Source organism: Cydia pomonella, chromosome 2, assembly GCF_033807575.1.
Source record: "Cydia pomonella isolate Wapato2018A chromosome 2, ilCydPomo1, whole genome shotgun sequence".
Taxonomy (NCBI): Eukaryota; Metazoa; Arthropoda; class Insecta; order Lepidoptera; family Tortricidae; genus Cydia; species Cydia pomonella.
Window position 1 is genome coordinate 16,666,895 of NC_084704.1, and position 24,713 is coordinate 16,691,607.

The 24,713-nt window shown below is 41.0% G+C and overlaps 1 long non-coding RNA gene across 1 annotated transcript in view; it reads right to left on the reverse strand.

Annotated features, from left to right (window-relative positions):
• LOC133534521 (uncharacterized) overlaps positions 1 to 19,930 on the reverse strand; it is a 48,769-nt gene extending 28,839 nt beyond the window's left edge. The window contains exon 1 of the long non-coding RNA XR_009802044.1: positions 8,198 to 19,930. This is a non-coding gene — a long non-coding RNA (uncharacterized LOC133534521). The remainder of the gene's footprint in view (positions 1 to 8,197) is intronic.
• Between the last annotated feature and the right edge of the window lie 4,783 nt (positions 19,931 to 24,713).

The following is a 24,713-nucleotide window of genomic DNA, read 5'->3' on the forward strand; positions in this document are numbered from 1 at the left end:
TATCCAGGACTAAATACGAATATAATTCAGTAATATGGTTTAGAAGTTTATTATAAAATCTTACACAATTACCCATGAATGATTTTTTAATTTTATGGAACCGAGTGAAGGGCACTGCGAGCTTATGTTTATTTCTAGTATTAATATTATGAATGTCACATTTTCTTAAAATCGGCAATATTTTAATGTACATACAGAATATTCTCATAAATGTATTGACAGTGCACTGTCATTATATCAATTTCCTTAAATTTATCTCTAAGTGAGTCTCTATGGTTCATTTTATATATTGCTCGAATTTTTGTTCTGCAGAAGAGGTTCTGCAGAACAAAAATGGTATTTACTTATCTCTGAAACACCACCCCACAGTAAAATACCATATGACATAATGCTATGGAAGTAACTAAAATATACTAATCAATAAGAGTAGCAATATGGGGACCCCACTGGAGTTAGTGTCAAAATGATACTTAAACGTTTACGTTGATTTAGTTCAAGTATTTAAAATAATTAAATATAATACAATGTATAAATGTAACTTTCCGGTTGTCCTAATACCTACCAGATAATAATAAAAATAATATGAATATGAATAAATAAAGGAAAAAATAATTTAATAAAAATTACAACTTATCCGATAATTAATGAAACAGACATGAATGTTAGACTTATTTACCTATCTTCTACTTATTCATATAATTTCACACATTCATTTTTTATTTTTATTATTGTATTTTTTTTTCTGCCCTATTACATTAAACGTAATGATTTCATAAGATATTCAGATACCGATTTAGGTCTGAAGACTGGTAAATAGAATTAAAGTATGGCTCATGATTTCATTTTCTTTATGCTGTTAGTATGTATGTTAACATTATGTACTTAATAATGAGCCTCCAGGTCTATGATTCTTATGGCTCCTCTTCACGATGGCCCAGCGCTGGCCCAGCGAGATGGCCATGCGATGGCTGACACGCCACTACACGATGGCGACATTCAGTTGCGATCTATTCGTCTTCCAAGATGGACGTGGGAGCATTAGCCGCTGCAGCAATTTATTTATACGCGCGTACCAACCTTTTCTTAATCTGCACAATAATAAAGTAATTAAAAAGAAATGACGTAGAAGTTTATGGTGGATGTTATCTATCCATCGCAATAAATAAATAAACTACTTATTATGGGACAGTATTACACAAATTGACTAAGTCCACGGAAAGCGCAATAAGGCTTGTCTTGTGGGTACTTAGACAACGATATACATATTATATGTATACATTTTTTTTATATACTACGTCGGTGGCAAACAAGCATACGGCCTGCCTGATGGTAAGCAGTCTCCGTAGCCTATGTACACCTGCAACTTCAGAGGAGTTACATGCGCGTTGCCAACCCTAACCCCACCCCCCTCGTTGAGCTCTAAACACATAGAACTAAAAAAAATACTTAAATATATAGAAATACTTAAATACATAGAAGACATCCATGACTCCGGAACGAATATCCATGCTCATCACACGAATAAATGTCCTTACCAGGATTTGAACCCGGGACCATCGGCTTCATAGGCAGGGTCACTACCCACTAGGCCACACAGGTTGACACCTAAGTCAATTTAAATTTGTGCAATAAACTTTTCAAAGCTTTGAAACCTTACTAAAAATCATTACTTGTCTCTTCCTTAATGTGCCGCTGTGTAGGTATATATTGTGCATATATATAATTTATGTATGTATATTTAGATATGTAGGTATCTAATATTAATTTCTTTTATTATTGGTATATTTATTTATTTAAATTGTGAATGTACTGTATATACAGATGTCTGCGTAATGTATAAGTAATTTTCCTAATCCTCTAATTAATTCGTGCACTATTTGTTACAAAAACTTGTTTTTTTAATATCCTGCTACCGTATTTCTATAGTTTTGGTCTTTATGTTTGGGGTTCCATGTTACGCTTTCTCCCCGATATAACTCTAAAAACTTTATTCTTTCGTGATGCGGCCACATACTCGTCATTTTTAAACAAAATAATACACAGCACGAACGTCCTCACTCGACCGCGTTCGAGCACGCACTGAGGGATGGGCCACGTGTAGATGCGGACAGCCATCGCTGGTCCACTGCCTTTGATGTGCGGACGAAAAACCGACACCGCGGCCATCCCACCGCCATCTCGCGCGCCATAAGCCATCCGACACCACTACCCTCTCTACACGCTGGCCCAGCTTAGTGGGCCACTATGATGGTCCATCGTGTAGAGGAGCCATTAAGTATGTTAAGTACACTACATTGTACTTCAAATCCATTTGTATATGTGACTGTTTGTGTTCTAAATAAATTAAATAAAATAATAATAATCTTGACCTTAGATCCCATCGCAGCACAAAAGTGCTGCACTGCAATAGTCTTTGCACCTGGCGGGGACTATCTCCGGATGTATCATGTTGTGCGCTCGGGGATGGTATCCGCCACGTGTATCCCTTGCTTTTAAATTAATTTGTCTTAAAGGGCCTCTGCGCTGTTGGCTTCTGCCCCACGCATGCCTCCCAAAGGTCCGGGACCCCATGGTCCCGAGATATGGCAAGACAGACAAATAATAATAATAATAAACCGCTCTGACAATGACAGAAGTCTCGTAAAATTTTCTTGCTATAAATATATTTTTATACGTTTTTTAAAACTATTGTGTATTTTGCCGTCAAGTGAACAATCCATCTACGTTAAAATGTGGAAACGTAAAAAATGTGCCCAAAATGCGTGTGACGCAAATTTGTACGCACCTCACTGACATGACATTTGCATGTAACACAATACGGTACGGTAAATAACGTATGAGCATTATTACGAGGAGTCAAGCACGTGCAGCGGAGTCGATAAACGCACGACCACCACCCCCGCCCGCCTCGTCGAGTTCCTCGTCCACATCGTCGTCAGGCGACGACTTTGAAACGGCGCCTGACACAGATGAGTTCAGTAATGAGAGCGGGCCGCCGCCGCCGCCGCCACGACCACCTGCGCGACGAGGGCGGCCACCGCTGCCGGCACGCTTGGGGCCTGCGGGACATCCTGCCCCGCCCACGGCTCCCGCTGCCGGTAGTATAGTGCGTCGCATGAGAAGGTCTCAATCGATGAATGAGAATGTCATGCGCGCCCTATTATGGGGCTACAGAGGGAGGAACACAGCTATCCGGCGTATCGCTCAAGAATACTGCCTCTGTTTCAACCTTGAACCTACCATCACCGTATCGGAGCAGCGATTATCGGATCAGGTGCGCGTCATTCAGCGGCTAAAGCGGTTGGATGACGCGACACTTGATCGACTTCGCCAGGAGGCTCTCTCTACTCGCGCGGACTCCACCTACGAAATCTGCCCGCCACATCGCCGGATCCGGTGCCCGCACCCGACCTAGCACCGGGGGCGCCGCGGGTTGATTTCAGTACCAACGAGGGGGACTTTGCGAGTCAGAGCGTGAGTACATCTGAGTGCCTATAAATAAACGCAATCTAGCGCTAGTGGGAGCTCTAAACGCTTTACTGGAGCCACATTTACGGACTAGTAAAGATTTAGATGATACACACTCGATCATGTACTGCGGAGCACGCCGCGATGGCGTGCCGTGTTGCTCGAGTCAAGTTCCCGGAAGCTGAACGCGCACCTAGGACCGCCGGAGGTGTCCCTGCATGGCTAGCACGGATCGAGCGACGTATCAGCTCGTTTAGGACTCTCATCGCAAAGGTGACCTGCTTTAGGGGGGGCAACAATCGCCCCCGAGTAATGCGCTTCTGAAGCAGAAAGTCTATGCATGGGCTAACCGTATTCGCCGCTACAAAGCGTGTGGATCGATTCCAGCAGAATCGTCTTTTTCAAAGTGACCAGAGGAAGGTATACCGAAGGTGGGAGGAAGCCGAACCTGACGTGCGGCTGCCGGATGCTACTGCCATGACTGATTTCTGGCGTAGCATCTGGTCGGTGCCCGTTGAAAATACGGAGGGCGAGTGGATAAGCGTTGTCGAACGTGAGTGCGAGAACATCGAACCTATGGGGGCTATCACCATCAGCCCCGATGGCATAAGTCGTGCCATCCGTACGGCCCAGAACTGGAAAAGTCCTGGACCAGACGGATTGCACAACTTCTGGCTAAAATGGTTCCGATTCTCGCACTCACGGTTGGCAACGCAGTTCCAACAAGCCCTCGAGCTTGGTTCTCTCCCACCTTCCCTAACAACTGGTGTAAACTTCCTGCTGTACAAGTCCGGGTAGTACCACGGAAGGGAAGAACTACAGACCCATCACGTGCTTGCCTACACTTTACAAGCTCCTTACATCCATTTTGAGAGCAAAAATTAACGCGCATACTGTCGCTAATAACATTTTGGCCACCGCTCAAAATGGATTGTAGGGTTGGGTCCCGTGGTACTAAAGAGCTCCTCCTCATAGACATGACCATTTGCCAACAAATCCAACGGAACAAGGGGGCCTTCTCAGCCGCTTGGATTGACTACAAGAAGGCCTATGATTTGCCTTATATATAAGAAGTGCCTTACTCATGGCTGGGGAGGGTCTTAGAGCTGTACAAAGTTGATACAGCTTTAAGAACCTTTCTAAGCGCGTGTATGAGGCAGTGAAGCACAAGCCCTTCGTCAACCAGGAGTCGGGGATGACCGCCCTGGCCCGCAGGATTTTATAAGGATTGAGCGAGGAATATTCCAGGGTGATAGTGTAAGTCCCCTATGGTTGCTGAAGAATTCGGGACTAGGTTGCCGGCTTCGGAGAGAGGGTGAAGTCATTTCTCACCTTCTGTACATGGATGACCTCAAATTATTTGCTTACCCCAAATAGCCAAGACTTGTTGGAGCTACTGAAAACCACCGAAGCCTTCAGTAGTGTCATCAACATGGAGTTTGGTGTCGATAAATGTGTGGTTATGCATGTACAGTCAGCGTCAAATAAATTGTAGCAACCAAAGTAGCAAAATAGTTCGGTACACCATATATTAGTATGGTGTACCGAACTATTTGGCGACTTTGACTGCTACAAAGTATTTGACGCTGACTGTACAGCGGGGGAAGGTTGTAAATTCAAAAAATTTACAACTATCTGAGACAATGTCTTTCAGGATCTATCTCTGAATCAGAAACCTACAAATACCTTGGTATGTCACAGTCGTTGGGTATTGAGGACGAGGGTATTAGATAGTCGGTGAAGGAGCGCTTTTTCAGTCGGCTTACAAAAGTCCTTAACAGTCTTTTGTCAGGACCGTAACAAAGTGCGCGCCTTCAACGCCTGGGTAATGCCCCTACTCACATACTCCTTTGGCATACTAAGGTGAACTCAGACCGAGCTGGACGCCCGACTACTCGCTCACTACACACCGTCTGCTACACCCACGCTCGTCAGTTATGAGATTGTACATCCCACGGAAGTGTGGAGGTCGAGGCTTCCTAAACGCCAAAGATCTCCACAACCGCGAGGGTGCGCAATCTCAGGAATTATTTCCTTAACGAGTGTGGGATGCATGGTGATGTGGGTGGCAGTACACAAGAACCTCACGCCGCTCTCCTTGGCAAACGAGAACCGGCGCAAACCTGTGGTACTAAGTACTGCGGATCGCAAGGCGGCATAGGAGAGTAAGGTGCTACACGGGCGGTTCTACAAGGCCCTCACGGGACCTGACGTAGACCTGCTCGCGTCGGTGAACTGGTTACGATTCGGGGACCTCTTCGGAGAGAAACCGAGGGTTTTGCCTGTGCAATTGCGGACGAAGTGATTGATGACGAACAACTATCGGAAATATATCCTGAAGGACGGTACGGTCGACATTTGTCGGGCATGCCGCCGTCCCGGAGAGTCACTCAGGCATATCATTTCCGGTTGTTCTCATCTTGCTAACGGCGAGTACTTGCACAGACATAATCTCGTAGCCAGAATTATTCACCAGCATCTTGCTCTTCTATACGGCCTTGTGGACCCGCGATTACCGTAGTACAAGTACTCACCTGTGCCAGTTCTCGAAAATGGTCGTGCCACGCTCTATTGGGATCGATCTATTATCACTGACAGGACTATTGTAGCCAATAAGCCTGACATCGTGATAATAGATCGATCGCAACGCCGGGCCGAGAGTAAGTACCTAGACTTGGCTCACGAGATAACCGCCATGTGGATGTTGATTCGACGATCATTGTCCCAATAGTCGTTTCAGCAAACGGTCTCATAGCGAAGAGTCTCGACTAAAACCTTGAGCGACTCGCTAGGTGGTTGGATCAAGGGTCAGATGATCTTGGACACGGCGCGGATAGTCCGGCGATTCCTCTCTCTGCGGCCCTGACCACCGGCAGCTTGGGCCCTGCCCCGCTGCTGGCGGCACACTAGGTTAGGTTTTTTACAATGTATTTATATGTGTTTTGTATAGTATTTTTTAATGTATTTTTATATTTTACTTCCTAAGAAGAAAGAGAAATAAAGGAATAATAATAATAATAATGTTGTCACGCTGGTAGAGCCAGGCCAAGCTAAGTTGACACCGATTTTTAATAGCCCAGCCTGTGCAAGGGATAAGTAAACGTCATAATTTTATAGATATTTGACGTTTAAAAGAACACTGTGCGGGCTATCAAAATCGCTGGTAACTTACCTTGGTCTGACTCTAGTTTATATTTTGATAACAGTTTATACCGTATCGGTGCAGCCATTCACGGATAAAAAACACATATACTCCATTAGGTAGCCTGAGCTACCACAATCATTTTAGAGGTGCGCTATATAGCTACCAGAACAGAACCATGTGAGTGGTTAAAAAAATAGTAACTGTTACTTATGAATTTTGCAGACGGTGCAAGTGCTAAGTAAATAACACTTGCACCGTCTGGGCTATCAACATCGCTGTCAACTTAGCTTGGTCTGACTCTAAGAAGCTTTTAATCCTGGATTCTAACCTATACCTATTTAAATGGAATCAGTTGGTACCTGACCTACCTATTAAAAAAAACAAAATTGATGTTTTTGTCGCTAAATGTTTATTTTTCCAAAATCTGTAAATGCCAATTGTCCTAAATAAAAGAAGTTAGCAAGGTCTCCTTATAAGGTCAGGTAGGGGAAGTGCGCCATGTCGTCTAAGTGCGCCTACCTTGAATATATCGAAATTGCTTAAATAATAAATAAAATAAAATTTTATTGGCATTAAGGTAAGTACATTTTAGTGTTGAAGTCCCTGACTTCTGAGCTAGGTAAAAACCTGTGTTACAGAAGTCAGTGTCCTCTCCCAAACAAAATAGTAACTATTAAGACATTAACCATTTTCATTTTAGACATAACGTAGATAATTAAGGCTTGTTTTAATATTATAAAACAAATGCCATTCTAATAAGAATACAATGCAATTTATTTTACATATATATTTTTTTGTGTAGATGTGTGTGTGTGTGTGTGTGTGTGTGTGTGTGTGTGTGTGTGTGTGAGTAAATCAGGGTAAGATGCTTTCAGTTTGTACATAGTCTAATGACAGCAACCAGGACTTAAGTTTTTCCTTACACTCATGTTTATTTAGGGGATAAATGTTTAGGGTTTTATTAATCTTATTATATAAAAGATGCCCATAAATCTTTGTTGCCGTCTGGCCGTAGCTAGTCTACATTTATATGGCACACAAACATTAGTCAAAGTTCGTTTGCTTGTAATTTTATTTTGATCATAAGGGGTAAGCTTATGCTGCTTTAGCACTAACTGAAGTATATATAGTTGTCTAACAGAGAGCAATTGACATTGTTTATATAATAGACTCGTTACTACTACTAATATTACTAGTATTCTACAACACTCTTAGAGTCTAAGTGTAGTAGAATACTAGTAATATTAGTAAGTAGTATATAAGCAGTTTTCGATATATTCAAGGTAGGCGCACTTAGACGGCATGGCGCACTGCGCCTACCTCACCTTACCACTTTCGTGTAGCTATTCGGGATCAGGTGGCTGTTCTAAGTATCCCATTTAAAAAATCCACCTGTATGCTAACATGCATGCAAGCTAAAGGTAGCCGTTACGAAATTTGCAAACTCTTTATAATTTTACAGTTAACGTAAAAGCCTGTATTAAATTGTATTTTTGAAAGATAATTGATAAGAGATTACGAGTACATAAGTAGTTCTTATGTTATGAAGACATGATGACATCTTCCTGATGGTTAATTACTCACACATTTCGTTGGATAGAGGTAATCACTTAAATTATTTCGAGTAATAGATGACTTTATATTTAAACAATAACATGTATCTTGCTGTGATCGAACACCAAACGATTGTTGTTGCATACCTACATTAATAGGTGTAGGTAGGTACCTACAAGTAATAACAAATATAGCTTTATAATTGAGAAAGTACGCTTGATTTCATTCTGACTGAATAGAATTATGTGAAGGAATGTTATACTATAGGCACAAAGTTGAATTTTATGCCTATCACTACACTTTATAAAACAAAGTCCTACGCCGCGTCTGTCTGTATGTATGTTCGCGATAAAATCAAAAACTGCTGAACGGATTTTTATGCGGTTTTTACGTATCGATAGAGTGATACTTGAGGAAGGTTTAGTGTATAATTAGTTAACCCGTGGAATTTTATTAAAACATGTCTTATAGTTTCCAAGAAAATTGCTGTGACATACATACGGATAGACGGACGGACGGACATGACGAAACTAAAAGGGTTCCGTTTTTGCAATTTTGGCTACGGAATCCTAAAAAAACAGAGAAATAACGATTCAATGACCTTTGGCATACTCAGATTTGGATTGAAAAAACAATGGTTCATGTTATTCATTAGGATTGTTAATAATTAGACATACAACTACGGGTATTAGTATGTGAGCCCTAGTTAAAACACACATGTAAGTTAAACTAAACAGATAACATTTTATGTTTTACCGCTAGAAAAATTGCTATAATATAAATATATATGTTATGGACCAAGTGATTAATGTGGGCATTATATATAATGCCCGGGCATTATGAATAATAGCAAGCTATATCGGGCCAAGTGATAATTTATTATTTGAACTTCATTATTTATCACATTGTCTGGTCATTATAAATATTGCTACGTGGTCGTTGGGCAATTTGATAATAAAGATACCTTGGATGAGCTGCGAGGAAGAAAACAAACGCGTGACACGCGTTGACCAACCACTCCAACCAGAGTCCGCGATAGCAACGTGCAGACGTCAAATGATTCACTGTTTACTGTAAAACGCTCACTGTTTTTATTTAGTTTTGGACTGAATTCACACCGAATACGGATGGACGCGGAGGGATCTTATTTTCGTAATTCAGTAAAATATTTCGAATTATGGTAAATATAGGAGGTCACGTAGATCGACTGGAATGAAGATTTGCAGGATACATACAACGATGACAGGAGCCGGGAACCGAGAACGGCGCGGGATTGCGGAGCTTATAAATAATACAATTAATCACTCATGACTTTTGGTATATTGAAATAAAATTTACATTTAGATATACATGACGAGCACAAAAGGCAGACAAGACAGAAGGAAGTGGCCACAGACAAAAAAACAATCAGCCATAGGCGACGTTTCGGTATTGCACCATAAAAACTTAGTTTATGGTTATTATAATGCATACAATTAATATGCTAAACGCAATTTAACACGCCCTCTTATGCTTTATAATGGAGTAACACTGACAACATGCATAAGTAACGGCAAGCAGAACATAAAACATGTGTATAAATTCACAGCAAGAATTACAAATAAACAGTTGTACACTATGCTTATTTATTATATACATACATTCTATGTTTTACATTACAAGCCTCAATAAACTTTTTATGTTTTTCCTACTCCTCTACTGTTATCTGTCATTTATGCATTCATTAACACGAATATAAGAACATACATAAAAGGTTTCAAGAAAAGTCTATATTGTTTATTCCTCATAAAAGCTCTTGTGCTTTTAATCGCTATAACGTTACTGCGATTAATGGCTACCAACCTAACAAAACCAAAACGAATACAGTTTAAACTCAGTGCATTGCTGCCAACTTACAAAATATTCATTTGGTTGCATAGTAAAAATAATTACTTCATAAGTCAGAAACACGCATGTGACACCCGTAATATAGCAACACCCATAGACTAAGAAGACCGCTTAGCGTTGCTTGTTAGTCTCCGTAGGCTACGGTGGCCAAAATTGAGAAAAAACTGTCCAAAAATTTAATTTACAAGTAGCAAGTATCAGGGCCTCATGAGGCGGGCTGGGCGCGTAACAAGGTATGCTCGCGCGTCTTGGCTATATACTTTTGCTTTGTTTACCTAAATTAAGATTTATTTTTGTTGACTCGTAGGAAAAATATTGTATGCAACGTTGTATAAGTAGGTCAAAAAATGCTCGTGGCGTATTCATTTACAATGTTCGCCTACGCCTTCGGCTCCGGCTCACATTGTAACTCACGCCACTCGCCTTTTTTGACCCTTCTTATACAACTGTTGCATAAAATACTATTGTAGCACCCAGAGTAAGAATTATTTCTTACTAAATCTTTAACATAATGATAACGTAAATCTATATGTTTGGTTCTTTTATGACAAAACTCTTTGACTTCTAAAGACTCTGGTTATTATTACGCAAGTTTATGCACAGTACAATGTTTATAATCTCTGATATGAAATTTTTGATAAAACATATGTCTTTACAAGCATCGCTCATTGCCAAATACTCTGCTTCTGTGCTAGAAAGTGCTACACACCGCTGTTTCCTGGATTCCCAGTTGATTGTATCGTTACCAAGTTTAATTATAAAACCGTTGTAGGACTTTCTATCGGTACAATCATTAGCCCAATCTGCGTCTGCAAAGGCATTCAAGTTCCAATTATTATGTTTTGTAAATACCAAACCATAATTAATTGTCCCAGACAAATACCTTAATATACGTTTCGCTGCCAGCCAATGACTTAAATCAAAACAATTATTAAATTGACATAGCTGACTGCAGGAATATGCAATATCGGGCCTTGTACATACGCACAAGTACATAAGAGAACCCATAAGCTTTCTAAAGTTATACACATCATCGTCAAGACCTTCTTTAGGCATAACAAGCTTAAGTACTATTTGGCAACATGGGTGTCGAGACAGGTTTACAATTTTGCATTCCAAATTTGACAAGTAATTTCCTTATATATTCAGACTGATCTAAAATTAAAATACCCTTGGACCTATCACGAGTGACATTCATTCCTAAACAATTCTTAAGAGGACCAAGGTTCTTTATATTTAAAATTACTTTCCAATAATTTTAACAATTCTTTATAATTGCTGCTGTCTCTACTATAAAACAAATAAAAATCGTCTACATACAAGGTTATAATGACAAGATCATTTTGTGACCTTTTAATATAGACACAGGGCTCACATTTGCTCTGCACAAACGAATTGGTAGAAAGCAAGTCATGTACCTTGTTGTTCCAAGTCATGTACCTTGTTGTACATAAAAATTGACTTAGCTGACTACAGCTAAATGTAATATCAGGCCTTGTACACACTGAAAGATACATAAGGCAGCCGACCAGTTGCCTGTATTTATAAACATCATCATCTAGTGGTTCCGTGTCTGACTTTAATTTACAGTTCGGTACTAAAGGTGTGGAAACAGTTTTACATTGTAACATATTAAATTTCTTAAGCAATTTGCGAATATATTCCTTTTGATCTAATATTAATACATTTGTATCTCTAGTGACTCGCATTCCCAAGCAGCTTGTTAATGAACCTAAATGCTTTACATTAAAATGTTGCTGCAACAAATTATATAAACCCTTTGTATCACATGTAGAAAAAATGTAAAAATCATCCACATAGAGAGCTATAATGGTAAGATCATTATCACGCTTACGTATGTAAACACAAGGTTCAGTTTTGCTCTGTATATAACCATTTTTAGAGAGCAAATCATGAACTTTCAGGTTCCACATGCGACTGGCTTGTTTTAGCCCATAAATGCTCTTTCGCAATAAACAAACCTTTCGTTCATCAGTCACAAAACCTTTTTGGTTGCTCCATATAGATCCTCTCATTGAAGTCGCCGTTCAAAAATGCCGTGGTGACATCAATATGCTCTATGGACATATCATATTCATTAGCCAATGAGAATAGAATACGCATCGTTGAATGACGCACGACAGGAGAGAATGTATCTATATAATCTATACCTTCTTTTTGTGTAAAGCCGCGAGCAACTAAGCGAGCTTTATATCTATCAAAATTACCCGATGTGTCATGTTTAAGTTTATAAACCCACTTGCATTTAATGACATTTGTGTCAATGGGTCTATCAACCAACTGCCACACATTGTTCTCAATTAATGAATTATATTCAATTTCCATTGACTTTTTCCATTCATAAGAGTTACATGATGCTACCGCCTCTTCATATGTTTGAGGTTCATCTAATATAGAGCTGGCAAACATACCCAATTCATAGTCACCATATCTAGTCGGTGGTTTACCACGAGTGGCTCGAACAGGGCGGCTGCTGACAGTTACAGGTTCCTCTGAACTAGTCGCGCCTTCCCCTCGAACTGCAGTGTTTCCTGCGGGCATCGGCTCCGAAAGCAGCTCCGCATCAGGTGACTACTGCTCGGCAGAGGATTCTTCCTCACCGTTGCTGTCTTTGCCAGACTCAGCATCTGTAAATTCATACGAAAAATTATAAGTATTGTTCTGCTCATCATCATTTGAATCAGACAATTCATTTACATTTTGACTAGAATTTTCATTTGATTGACTAGACTCTAAATCATTATTTGCACTTTGTTCAATATTTATTTCGTTATTGCATATATCATTATTAGTTCCATTCAATTCATTAAAATATTGCACAGAAGGAATTATCAAGTGATCAATAAAATTATTATTATTTAGTTCTTTTTTAAAATTCCTATAAAATTTATCTTCTAAAAAGTCTACATTCCTTGACAAAATAGCCTTAGTGGGATTTGATGCCTCAATAAGTCTGTATCCCTTTGTAGTCTCTGAATAGCCAACAAAAATACACATTTTTGACTTAGCTGACAACTTACTAGTGCGAGTAGGCTCCGGCAACAAAAAAAATGCTATGCAACCAAACACTCGAAGGTGTCCAAGATCAACACTATGTCTGGACCAGACCTCCTCCGGCAACTGTCCTGCCAACGCCCTGGTAGGGCTGCGATTCTTGAGGTAAATTGCTGTCATAACAGCCTCGCCCCAAAATCGATTGCAGAGACCTGCCTGTAGAAGTATGCACCTAGCCTTCTCCAAAATCACCCTATTCTGGCGGTCGGATACACCATTCTGGGGAGCACAGTAAGGTACTGTCAGTTGGTGTAGTATGCCCGCCTTTGCTAAAAACTCCTTGAAAGTTTCATTGCAGTACTCACCACCATTATCAGAGCGTAGACACTTAATCTGCAAACCAGTCTGCTTTTCGACTACATTCTTAAAATTAACAAAGCAAGACATTACCTCAGACTTCTTTTTCATTAAATATCCAAAGGTCTTTCTTGAGTAAGGGTCAAGAGGTAACGCGCACCACCCCAGCTGTCGTCACTCATCGGGCCGCAGACGTCTGAATGCACCAGTTCGAGAAGCTTGCTAGCACTCCTAGCGCCATCCATAGGGTAAGCCTTGGCCACTGGCTTCCCCTTAAGACACGCGACGCAATGCTGTATGCTGTCATCGCCCATCTGAAAAGAGACACCACGTGCCGCACTCTCTCTCACCATTCCATTCAAACCAAGATGACCCAATCTTGAATGCCATAGCGATGCTTTCTTTGCATCTGACACAGCTAACTTTGCAGTCTGTGATCCCTGCACTTGATGCAGAGTAGCCATCGACTGCTCCTTTGCACAAATACCTCACAATCGGTACACACCCTTACATAAATCAGCTGACATAACAGGTTTGCCCTCTAAAGTACATTTTTCATAAATAAAACAGCCATCATTTTTAAAAACCACTACCAAACCCTTTTCACACATACATCACATTCTTAATAACTCTAACAGAATCATCAATGCTTACATGAACATCCCCGACACCACAGCTCTCTAATTTGGAAGATTTGTCAGCACAGTTAATGTTTATTTTAGAGTCCTTTAAATTATCAAAAATATCACAATTATTAACCATATGAGATATCGTTCCACTATCCACAATAAAGTCCACAACAGGTTCTTCCGCTGAAGCCATGAACGAAGAAACAACTAGAGTCTTTTCTTCTTTATGGTTTTCCTTATTGTTCTGTCTTTTGAGTTTGAAGCATTTTGACTTAATGTGTCCTGGTTTGTGGCAATAGTGACAGACAATCTTCTTTTTATAACTACTATTGCTAACAGCAAATGCGCTATTCCCATTAGTATCTGTGCTAACTCTCCGGAAATCTTCTTGAAGCAGCCTGGCTCGAACTAACTCGGATTTCAAAGAATGTGAGATTGAAGCAGTTCCCAAAGCTGAAACTAAAGTGTCATAATCTTGCGGGAGTCCTGCGAGGAGAATCTCCGCTATTTCTCCATCTTCAATTATTTTGCCAATATCTGCCAATTGGGAAACTAATGTGAATATATTATCAATATAAGCTGTCATGCTTGCACACTGTCCCAGTTCTATTCGATGCAATCGGCGAAGTAAGCTCACACGCCTAAATAAACCTTTGTCTTCGAAAACGGAGCTAAGTTTTTCCCAAGCATCTTTTGCTGTATTTATACCGTGAAGCAATTGAAAAAGTGTGGGTTTTAGGCTTAAAGATTCTGGCTAAGGCACGCTGTATTTTTATTGGATCGTTGTCGTCCCCCGTGACAGATGGCCAAAATCCTTCCAATATTAACCCTTTATCAGGCTGACAGTTCAAAAATGAAAATCGAATGTCAGTCTTACTCATCGAAAATAGAACACAAGTTTGAAGTGCCGTATGTGGGAAATATATCTCCCTTAGCCTGGTAAAGGGTTAATGCATTTTTGCACATAAACTTCCATGGCGTGAAGTTTCCAAGGCCATCCAATTTCTCGATAAGCATTCCGCCGCTAAAGCTTGAAGTTATAGGATTAGCATGAGCGTTCTCCATCTTGCGCGGCGACGAACACAATTAGAGGTTATACCACACCAAGCACGTTGCAAATGAGGTTAAGTGAGTTCGAATTTCAAGTTATTTTCCAGCCAATCGCTTATAGCCTTCTGCCTCTTTATTTATCAAATAAGTCTAATCATATGCCACATATCTGGGGCCATAAACTGTAGGAGATATCGGCGCTGTGAAATACGGCGTGTTAGTGGCTAGCTAGGAGGTTGGCTTCTTAAATAAAACTCACATAGTGCAGATGAAGCAATCTGTATTATATACAATACATCCACTTCATGTTTGTCAGGCGGGTAACAGCAGGAGACACGATAACACAATTCTACTATTCATTCTTCTTCTTCAACCTAGCGTTTTCCCGGCCTAGCGCCAGGGTCCGCTCTCCTACTTAATCTTCTCCACTTTGCCCGATCTTCGGCATCCTCAGATGTGAGATTGCTCTCCACCATGTCCGCTCTCACGACCTCCAGCCAGCGCTTCTTAGGCCTACCGCGGCCGCGTGATCTAGGGCCTTGGACAGTGAGGTTGAGGCATCTATTTCCGACGTAGTCTACTGGTCTGCGGCTTATATGGCCATACCATCGGAGGCGACTTTCCTGCAGCTTATCCGCTACGTCACGAATTCCAAGGCTGCCACGAATGTGTTCGTTACAGCCACGGACAGTTCATGGACTTTTGCCGAAACAATGTCTAGCACTACGCTGAACAGAAAAGGACTCAGGGCTGAGCCTTGGTGAACGCCAACTGTGATAGGGAATGGGTGAGTATCGCCAACGGCGGTCCTTACTATGGATTTTGAATTGTGGTACATGTCTCGGATAATATCAATATAGGTTTGTGGCACATTCTTCTCCTTCAAAGCCCACCAGATTACCTGGCGCGGTACGCAGTCGAAGGCCTTCTGCAGATCCAGAAAAGCCATATGCAAGGGCTTTTTCTTTTCTCTGTAGGCCTCGACTAGCATTCTTAGGGCAAAGATGGGATCTATAGTGCCACAGCCAGGACGAAACCCATACTGACACTCCGAGACCGTGCACTCTTGCCGGAGCCTTGAGTCGATTACGCGCTCGAAGAGTTTCATGGTGTGACACATGACCTTAATACCTCGGTAGCTTCCACAGTCCTGTACACTACCTTTGCCTTTATAAATTGGCGTTATAATGCTCAATCTCCATGAATTGGGCATCTTGCGGCTGGTGAGTATGCGATTAAAAAGGTCAGTAAGTATGATCACACCATGAGGACCCATCGATTTCCACGCTTCAATCGGTATGTCGTCAGGACCCACGGCCTTCCGGTTTTTCATGTTGCGAAGACAATTTTGCACCTCATCTGGTGTAATAGGGGCAACAAGTCCAATATTAGGGGGCAGTTCCGGAGGAGAGACATTTGCGTGTTGCGTGTTCAGCAACTCGTTAAAGTAGCTACGCCACCTCTCCTTTACTCGGAATACGTCGCAAACCAAAGTGCCGTTGGAGTCAGTAATACACAGACATTTGGTTATGTCTTGTGTTGACTTCTCCCGGGCCTTTGCCAAGCGAAAGATGGATTTTTGGCCCTCTTTGGTCTCCAATACGTCATACAATGGTGACAATTGGTCTTGCCGGGCTTTGGCAACGGCTCGTTTTGCGGCACATTTGGCTGCTTTGTACGATTCACGGTCTTCAGGGGATTCGGTTTCTTGCCACTTTTTAAAAAGTGTCTTCTTCTCCCGAACTGCCTTCTGCACTGAGTCATTCCACCACCACGTCTCCTTGTCGATGACTCGGCCTCCCTTGGAAGTGCCGAGCACCCGTTTACCCAGTGCGCTGACTGCTGACTGAATCTTAGAGCACTGACTATCGGCGGAATCTTCCTCGCTTGGGCGTAAATAAAACAGCAGGTTATCGTGGTAGCCTCAAATACTCTGCATCTAAGATCTGGAACGACCTACCACCGCCATTGCGAGCTAAAATGTCCCTTCCAACCTTTAAAGGCAAATTGAGCTTACTTTTATTAAATTACCAAATTTCCTCAGAGGATATAATTATTTAAAATGGTGTTGTGCTATATTTTGGACACTTACTATTCCTGTTGTTTATAAGTTTGTATTTTTTTATTTTATTTATAAGTATTCTCTCATACAAAAAGTACTATTACTTATAGCTGTACGTTTCAATGAACGAAACTTATGACTATGGCATTGTTTGTACCTATTCAGTAAAATACTTGAGTTATAAATGTAACCAGTTGTCAATATCAAGTAAATACCAAATTAAAATATTAAATTTTCACTTGTAATACAAATTTCTTTATTTTTTTCGTACTATAATTGTATACACTAGCTATCTCTGGTAATAAAACAAAAAATCCATTAACCCGCATGTCATATCAATGTGGTTCAGTGAAGGGGACGGACTGAAAATCAGCGCTGCGCAATCAATTTGTAATAAAATGGCTGACGCAGCGTACGCTGAGTCCGTTCCTTTTGCCGCGCATGCCTATTTTTATTATTTTTAATTGAAACATTGTATTTTGTGTGGCAATAAATGGTTTCTTATTCTTATTCTTATTCTTAAATCTAAAGTTAGAGCGGCCTCGTGGAAGTCATCCCCTTTTGGTCCATTCAGCAGCCACCACTTAGTCCTGGGCCTACGTCGCTCGGGTTCTTTCTTCTTCGGTATTACCAGCATGTCCATGACAAGGATGCGGTGTTGCGATGTGAGGCTTTCGCCAGGAATAACTTTGCAGTTAGACACTTTGCCGATTTGGCTCCTTCTTATGAGCAGGTAGTCTATCTGGGTGGAGTGTGACCTACTTGTAGGTTATGAGGTGCTCAGGTTTATTTTGAAAGAAAGTGTTCACTAGTTCACTACTGCTAGATCTGATACACGACAGGTCCTAAGAATTGAATCTCCCTCTGCGTTTGCACGATCATAGCCGTAACCCCCGTGGACACGTTCAAACCCCCGTGAGTCCTCACCTACATGCCCGTTCAAGTCTCCACCCACGATTATGCTCTCTGAGGTTGGAATGCAGCGCAGGACGTCTTCGAACTTATCCCAGAAGGCCTCTTTCTCTGATTGCTGGCAACCGACTTGGGGAGTATAAGCACCTATAAGATGTGTGACAGCACCTTCTATCAGTAGCTTCACCCGAATGAGTCGATCGCTCAACCTATCAACTTCAAGGAGACCTTTCTTGAACTCTTCAGACAGTACTACCGCTACGCCATTCTTCCCTGAAGGAGACCCGCTGTAAATCAGTTTGTATCCCTGACCGATCTCACGTGACTTGTTCCCCTTCCAACGAGTCTCTTGTAGGAATGCTGCATGCACCCTGCGTTTCATCAGCACGTCTGCTAGTTCTCGGCAGCGGCCTGTTAGAGAACCTATATTCCAGGTGGCAAAGCGGAGTTTCACTTTAGGTACTTGCGTCTTTAACCGTGCCCGTACTCGACACGGTAGCCCTAGTCCACTGGTCGCAGGTGTAGGGCGATGAGCCTGCGCGTCGTTATGCGGCGACGCCCTAGCCATAGTACCCAAAACTTTATCCGACATTTCCATAATAATTGACCGACTGCCGTCTGACCTCCAAAACCCCGAAGGGAATTACATTTGCCAGAGCCTCGTTAGTAGTCCAGCAGGGTGCACCACGAGCAGGAGAGGTTGGCTAGGATTCGCAAGATGTTATTTGAACCCCTTACACCCCACTAATTCTACTATTCATTATAATATTAAATTAGTTTAACATACCTAACTCACATACAGCGGCCATCATGGTAAGCCATCAAGGAAGTGAAGTGACACAACGAACATAGGTGTTGCCAGTGTTGAGAATACAATTTCCAACAACAACTGCAGCTCAGACACGCAAAAAACTCAAAAATCGAGGTTTCGCTCTCGACTGTTTCCTCCTCCAAAACGCAATCAATCTTTATGAAATTTTGGAAACTGCAAGAGGAAGAAATAATGTATGCCGCTATGTTTTGATTTTTTGGATATTTTTTGTCATATTTGTATACTGTGCCTTTTTTTACAGCCAATTCAATTGAGCCGTTTTTGCGATTTTCGAGGCACTGTATCTTTCTTCAAAATAAAATAATCCAAAAAAGCAAAACATAGCGGCACAGATATTGATGATATTGATCTATTTGAAAAAATCAATGCTCTAGGTTAAAAATCCAGGGAGGAATCAGTCGAGAGCGTTTGTATGGAAAAATCGCAACTAGGAATTCCTCTTAACATCAATTTTAAATTAAAAAAAATCACCCGTCAGTCGTGTGCCAGCTTTGAGACGAGCAGGCTGTGTCGCTCGTCGCTCCGTGCCTTCCTTGGTTGTGTATAGCCCAAGTGCTATAATATCGCAGTAATTGTGGTCAAAGAATAAATAACTGCAGAGCGCTGATTTGGTTGTGACGCGCTTTAGCGCGCGCAACACGGTGTTTTGCAGTCTATTATTACGAAAGTAATATAATGTACCCCACGTTTTTTTGCGATTTTTTTTCTACCAGACATATTTTGTCATTATTGTTTTACGTTTTGAATAATGTTCCTTTTCTAAACAATAAATGATTTCTCATAAGCTATATATTACATTGTATGTACAGTACCTGTTAAAAAATTATAAATATGTAAAAAGCTGTGGTGGCTGAGTGGATCTGATATCTGACATTCAATCCGGAGGTTGCGGGTTCAAATCCTGCTCGTACCAATGAGTTTTCGGAACTTATGTATGGAATATTATTTGATATTTACCACAAGCTTTTCGGTGAAGGAAAACATCATGAGGAAACCTGCATAAATCCGCAAAGTACAAAAGTATATATATATATTTCTTTTTTTTATTGAACCGTTTATTGTTTTTTTTTAATACGCATAGTTGCAGAATATCATAGTGAACCATAAAGCAAATGTTGCTTAGTTTTTTATAACTGAATGTCATGATGCCTGTGCCATAAATTTATGTGGAATGGAAATTAAAAAAGCGGCCAAGTGCGAGTCGGACTCGCGCATGAAGGGTTCCGTACCATTTAAGACGTATTAAAAAAAATCTACTTGCTAGATCTTGTTCAACATTTTACCACTTTGGACACACATTTTACCACTTTGGAAGTGTCTCTCGCGCAAACTATTCAGTTTAGAAAAAAATTATATTAGGAACCTAAATATCATTTTTGAAGACCTATCCATAGATACCCCACATGTATGGGTTTGATGAAAAAAAAAAAAATATTTTTATTTTATGACTTATTAAAAAAACTACTTACTAGATCTCGTTCAAACCAATTTTCGGTGGAAGTTTTCATCGTAATGTATATCATATATTTTTTTTAGATTTTTCATTCAGTTATTTTAGAAGTTACAGGGGGGGGGGACACACTTTTTTTCACTTTGGAAGGTTCTCTCGCGCAAACTATTCAGTGTAGAAAAAAATTATAGAAACCTCAATATCATTTTTGAAGACCTATCCATAGATACCCAACACGTATGGGTTTGATGAAAAAAAAAATTTTTTTTTTTTAATTTCATGACGTATTAAAAAAAACTACTTACTAGATGTCGTTCAAACCAATTTTCGGTGGAAGTTTACATGGCAATGAATATCATATATTTTTTTTAGATTTTTCATTCTGTTATTTTAGAAGTTACGGGGGGGGGGGGGGGGACACATTTTACCACTTTGGAAGTGTCTCTCGCGCAAACTATTCATTTTGGAAAAAAATGATATTAGAAACCTCAATATCATTTTTGAAGACCTATCCATAGATATAATGGGAGCCCAACTAACACCTTTCGGGCTTCAAGTCAACCTCTCCTGCTCGTGGTATACCCTGCTGAACAACGAACGAGGCTCTGACGACCCACCAACCCGCACTGGACCAGCGTGGTGGGCTTACGGTCCAAACCCCCTTTCATGAATGAATAACTCCCCGTCACGGCCCCGAGTGCCCGGCCTAAGGGGTGCTAAGAATCCCCGGGCGGCGAATTCCCAAAACACAACTGATACCCAGGCTAGGAAAATGGACACCGATTTGCTTAACGTTTTAACATACAACGTCCGCACATTGATGAAAGAAGAGCGTCTCATTGAGCTGGAACACGCTCTAAAAGAGATCAAATGGGACGTTGTCGGTTTATCGGAAGTACGCAGGGAGGGAGAACAGACCGTAGAAAGAATCGATAATGTCTTTTACCACTTCGGGATAGCAGGCGGGATGTACGGAGTAGGTTTCCTAGTAAATAAGAAGTGGAAAAACAACATTATCGAATTCAAAGGCTACTCTGAGAGAATTGCTGTGCTAAAATTTGCCATAGACAAAAAACACACCCTAACCATCGTTCAAGTTTACGCCCCTACATCTTCACATAGCGATGATGAGGTGGAAAGTTTTTACGATCTCCTCAACAAAGCTTGTGAGGAAAATCGAGGAACGTGGAATATCGTCCTTGGCGATTTTAATGCGAAGGTTGGCATAGGGGCAGAATTGGATAACCTCGACGTAATCGGTCCACATGGACTTGGCGTCCGAAATGAACGAGGCACTCGCCTTATCCAGTTTGCTTTTGGCCAAACCCTTAATATCTGCAACACATTCTTTTCGAAAAAACAACATCGCCGTTGGACATGGAACTCACCCGCTGGTGACATTAAAAATGAAATAGACTATATCCTATCATCGAACAAATATATTGTTAAAAACGTATCTGTACTGAACCAAATTAAATTCAACTCCGATCACAGACCATTAAGAGCAAAAGTTAGATTCGACATAAAAATCCATAGACAGCTACTATTTGCAAAGAAAATTAAGCGACTTGACAAGGAAACTCTAATAGTGAACCAGGATCAATTTAACTTAGAATTAAGAAACCAATTTAGTCTTCTGAATTTAGACGCAAGCCCAGATGTTCAGTCACAATTCAACAATATTATCAATAGTGTTAAAATGGCAAGCAGTAAAATTAAACAGCAAAAAGGGAATACCAACAAACTAACACAACCTACATTAAATTTAATAGATTACAGAGAGAAAAATAAACACAACAGAGACCAATATTCAATCATAGATAAGAAAGTAAAACGTGCGATACGACGTGACATAAGAAACTTCAACAGCAAATTAATAGAAATAGCTATAAAGACACACACTTCCCTCAGAGCAGCAAAACATGGAGTTAAGCAAGAAAGAGCATGGATCACAAGTTTGAGAGACGCAGATGGGAAAAAATATAGCAGCCGAGACAAAATAACCAATATATGCACGAGGTTTTATTCAACTCTATATTCAGACCCTTCTGCGTCTTCAACCAGGGCTAATTATTCCTGTCCCGATACCATCTCTCCCATAACGGGGCAAGAAGTCAATACCGCACTAAAAAGTTTGAAATACCAGAAAAGCCCTGGAGAAGATGGTGTAACAACGGAAGCTCTGAAAGCAGGAAAGACCACCTTGTTGCCTCACTTAACGAACCTGTTTAACTCCATCTTGTACTCTGGTCGTTTGCCCCAAGATTTTTGCCACTCAAATATAATTCTCCTTCATAAGAAAGGTGACAAATCAGACATTGGAAATTATAGACCTATCAGCCTAATATCTCACATTTATAAATTATTTATTAAAGTTATCGAAAATAGAATAGCCCCCCTGCTTGATAAACACCAGCCCCCAGAACAAGCCGGTTTCCGTCCAAGTTTTTCCACTACAGATCACCTTCACAGCATAAATCAAATAATGGAAAAGTCTAACGAGTTCAAAATACCACTATACCTGGCTTTCGTAGATTACAGCAAAGCGTTTGACAGTGTCAAGCATTCTGCTGTATTCTCCGCAATGCGTGAGCAACGTATCGACAATGCATATGTTGAACTCGTTGGAACCATTTATCGGCAAAGCACAGCAAGCATTAAATTACATGTTCCTGGCCCTAAAATTCGCATTGAAAAGGGAGTCAAGCAAGGCGACCCGCTATCTCCGAAATTGTTCACCTCGTGCTTAGAACAGATTTTCCAAAAGCTAGCGACCAAGTGGGAAACAATGGGCATTGACGTCGACGGCAAAAGGTTAACTAACCTGCGTTTTGCCGACGACATAGTTTTGTTCTCCCACACTGCACCCCATCTAGAACAAATGCTACAAGACCTTAGCACGGCAAGTCTTGAAGTCGGGCTCGAAATGAACAGGGCCAAAACCCAGTTAATGACCAATGGCGCGAAACGTGGAGTTAAGGTTGATGGGCAGGATATCCAATATGTCGACGAATACATATACTTGGGCCAGATAGCATCCTTCGATGACAGGCAGTCTAAAGAAATTGACCGACGCATCGAAAATGCCTGGAAGAGCTTCTGGTCCATGAAGGCACTAATGAAGGGCAACCTTCCACTGACACTAAAGCGCAAACTCGTCGACATGTGTATCCTGCCTATCCTAACCTACGGCGCCCAATCTTGGTCATTAACGGAAGCCCAGAAGTCCCGACTCAAGATTTGCCAGCGAGCAATGGAGCGCAGCATACTAGGGGTTCGGAGAACCGATCGAGTTAGGAACACCGAACTGCGCTCCAGAACTGGTATTATAGATGTGGGTGTTAAGGCCGCTAAGCTTAAGTGGGGTTGGGCAGGACACGTCTGCCGTATGCACCCGGATCGGTGGGCCAAATTGGCTACCGAATGGATACCGCAGATTAGCCGGGGCAGAGGCAGACCAAAAAAGAGATGGCGGGATGACCTCGACGCTTTTTGCAGAGACTGGCGGGAACATACCTCAAACCGTGATGAGTGGCGGAAAAAAGGGGAGGCCTTTGCCCAGCAGTGGGACACAAGATAGGCTATTAAAAAAAAAAAAAAAAAAAAAAAAAAAAAAAAAAAAAAAAAAAAAAAAAAAAAAAAAAAAAATCCATAGATACCCCACACGTATGGGTTTGATGAAAAAAGTTTTTTTGAGTTTCAGTTCTAAGTATGGGGAACCCCCATAATTTATTATTTTTTTTTCTATTTTTGTGTGATAATCTTAATGCGGTTCATAGAATACATCCACTTACTAAGTTTGAACAGTACAGCTCTTATAGTTTCGGAAAAAAGTGGCTGTGACAGAATCGGACAGACAGACGGACATGACGAATCTATAAGGGTTCCGTTTTTTGCCATTTGGCTACGGAACCCTAAAAAGAGGACTTTGTCGGTCTAGGCCTGCAAAATTTGTATGAAATTTTCTAGCCGCACCTGAAACGTCATACTTCGCAGTCTATATAAAGAACATAACACCAATATTTCATTGCATGTCTGAGAAAAATATAATAAACAAAACTGTCAATTATCTAATTTAAAAGTCGCTTTTTATTGTAGATATTCTAAAAACCTTAGTTTGTTCTCAATCGCATCCGTTCTTTTCATTTGAAGTTTACAGTTTTATTTCGGTACACCCCTAAGCGGTTAACACATCTTACTTAATTCAGCAGAATCCTAAATCCTAAATTGTAAAGGTAAGCGCGTTTAGTAAGCGTAAGCGCCTGACCGGTCTGACTGCACTAACTAGGAGCGTTATGATTCTAGTAAAGATGCCAGTTAGGGCTTGTGCGCAAATCACGCGAGGTTTTTTC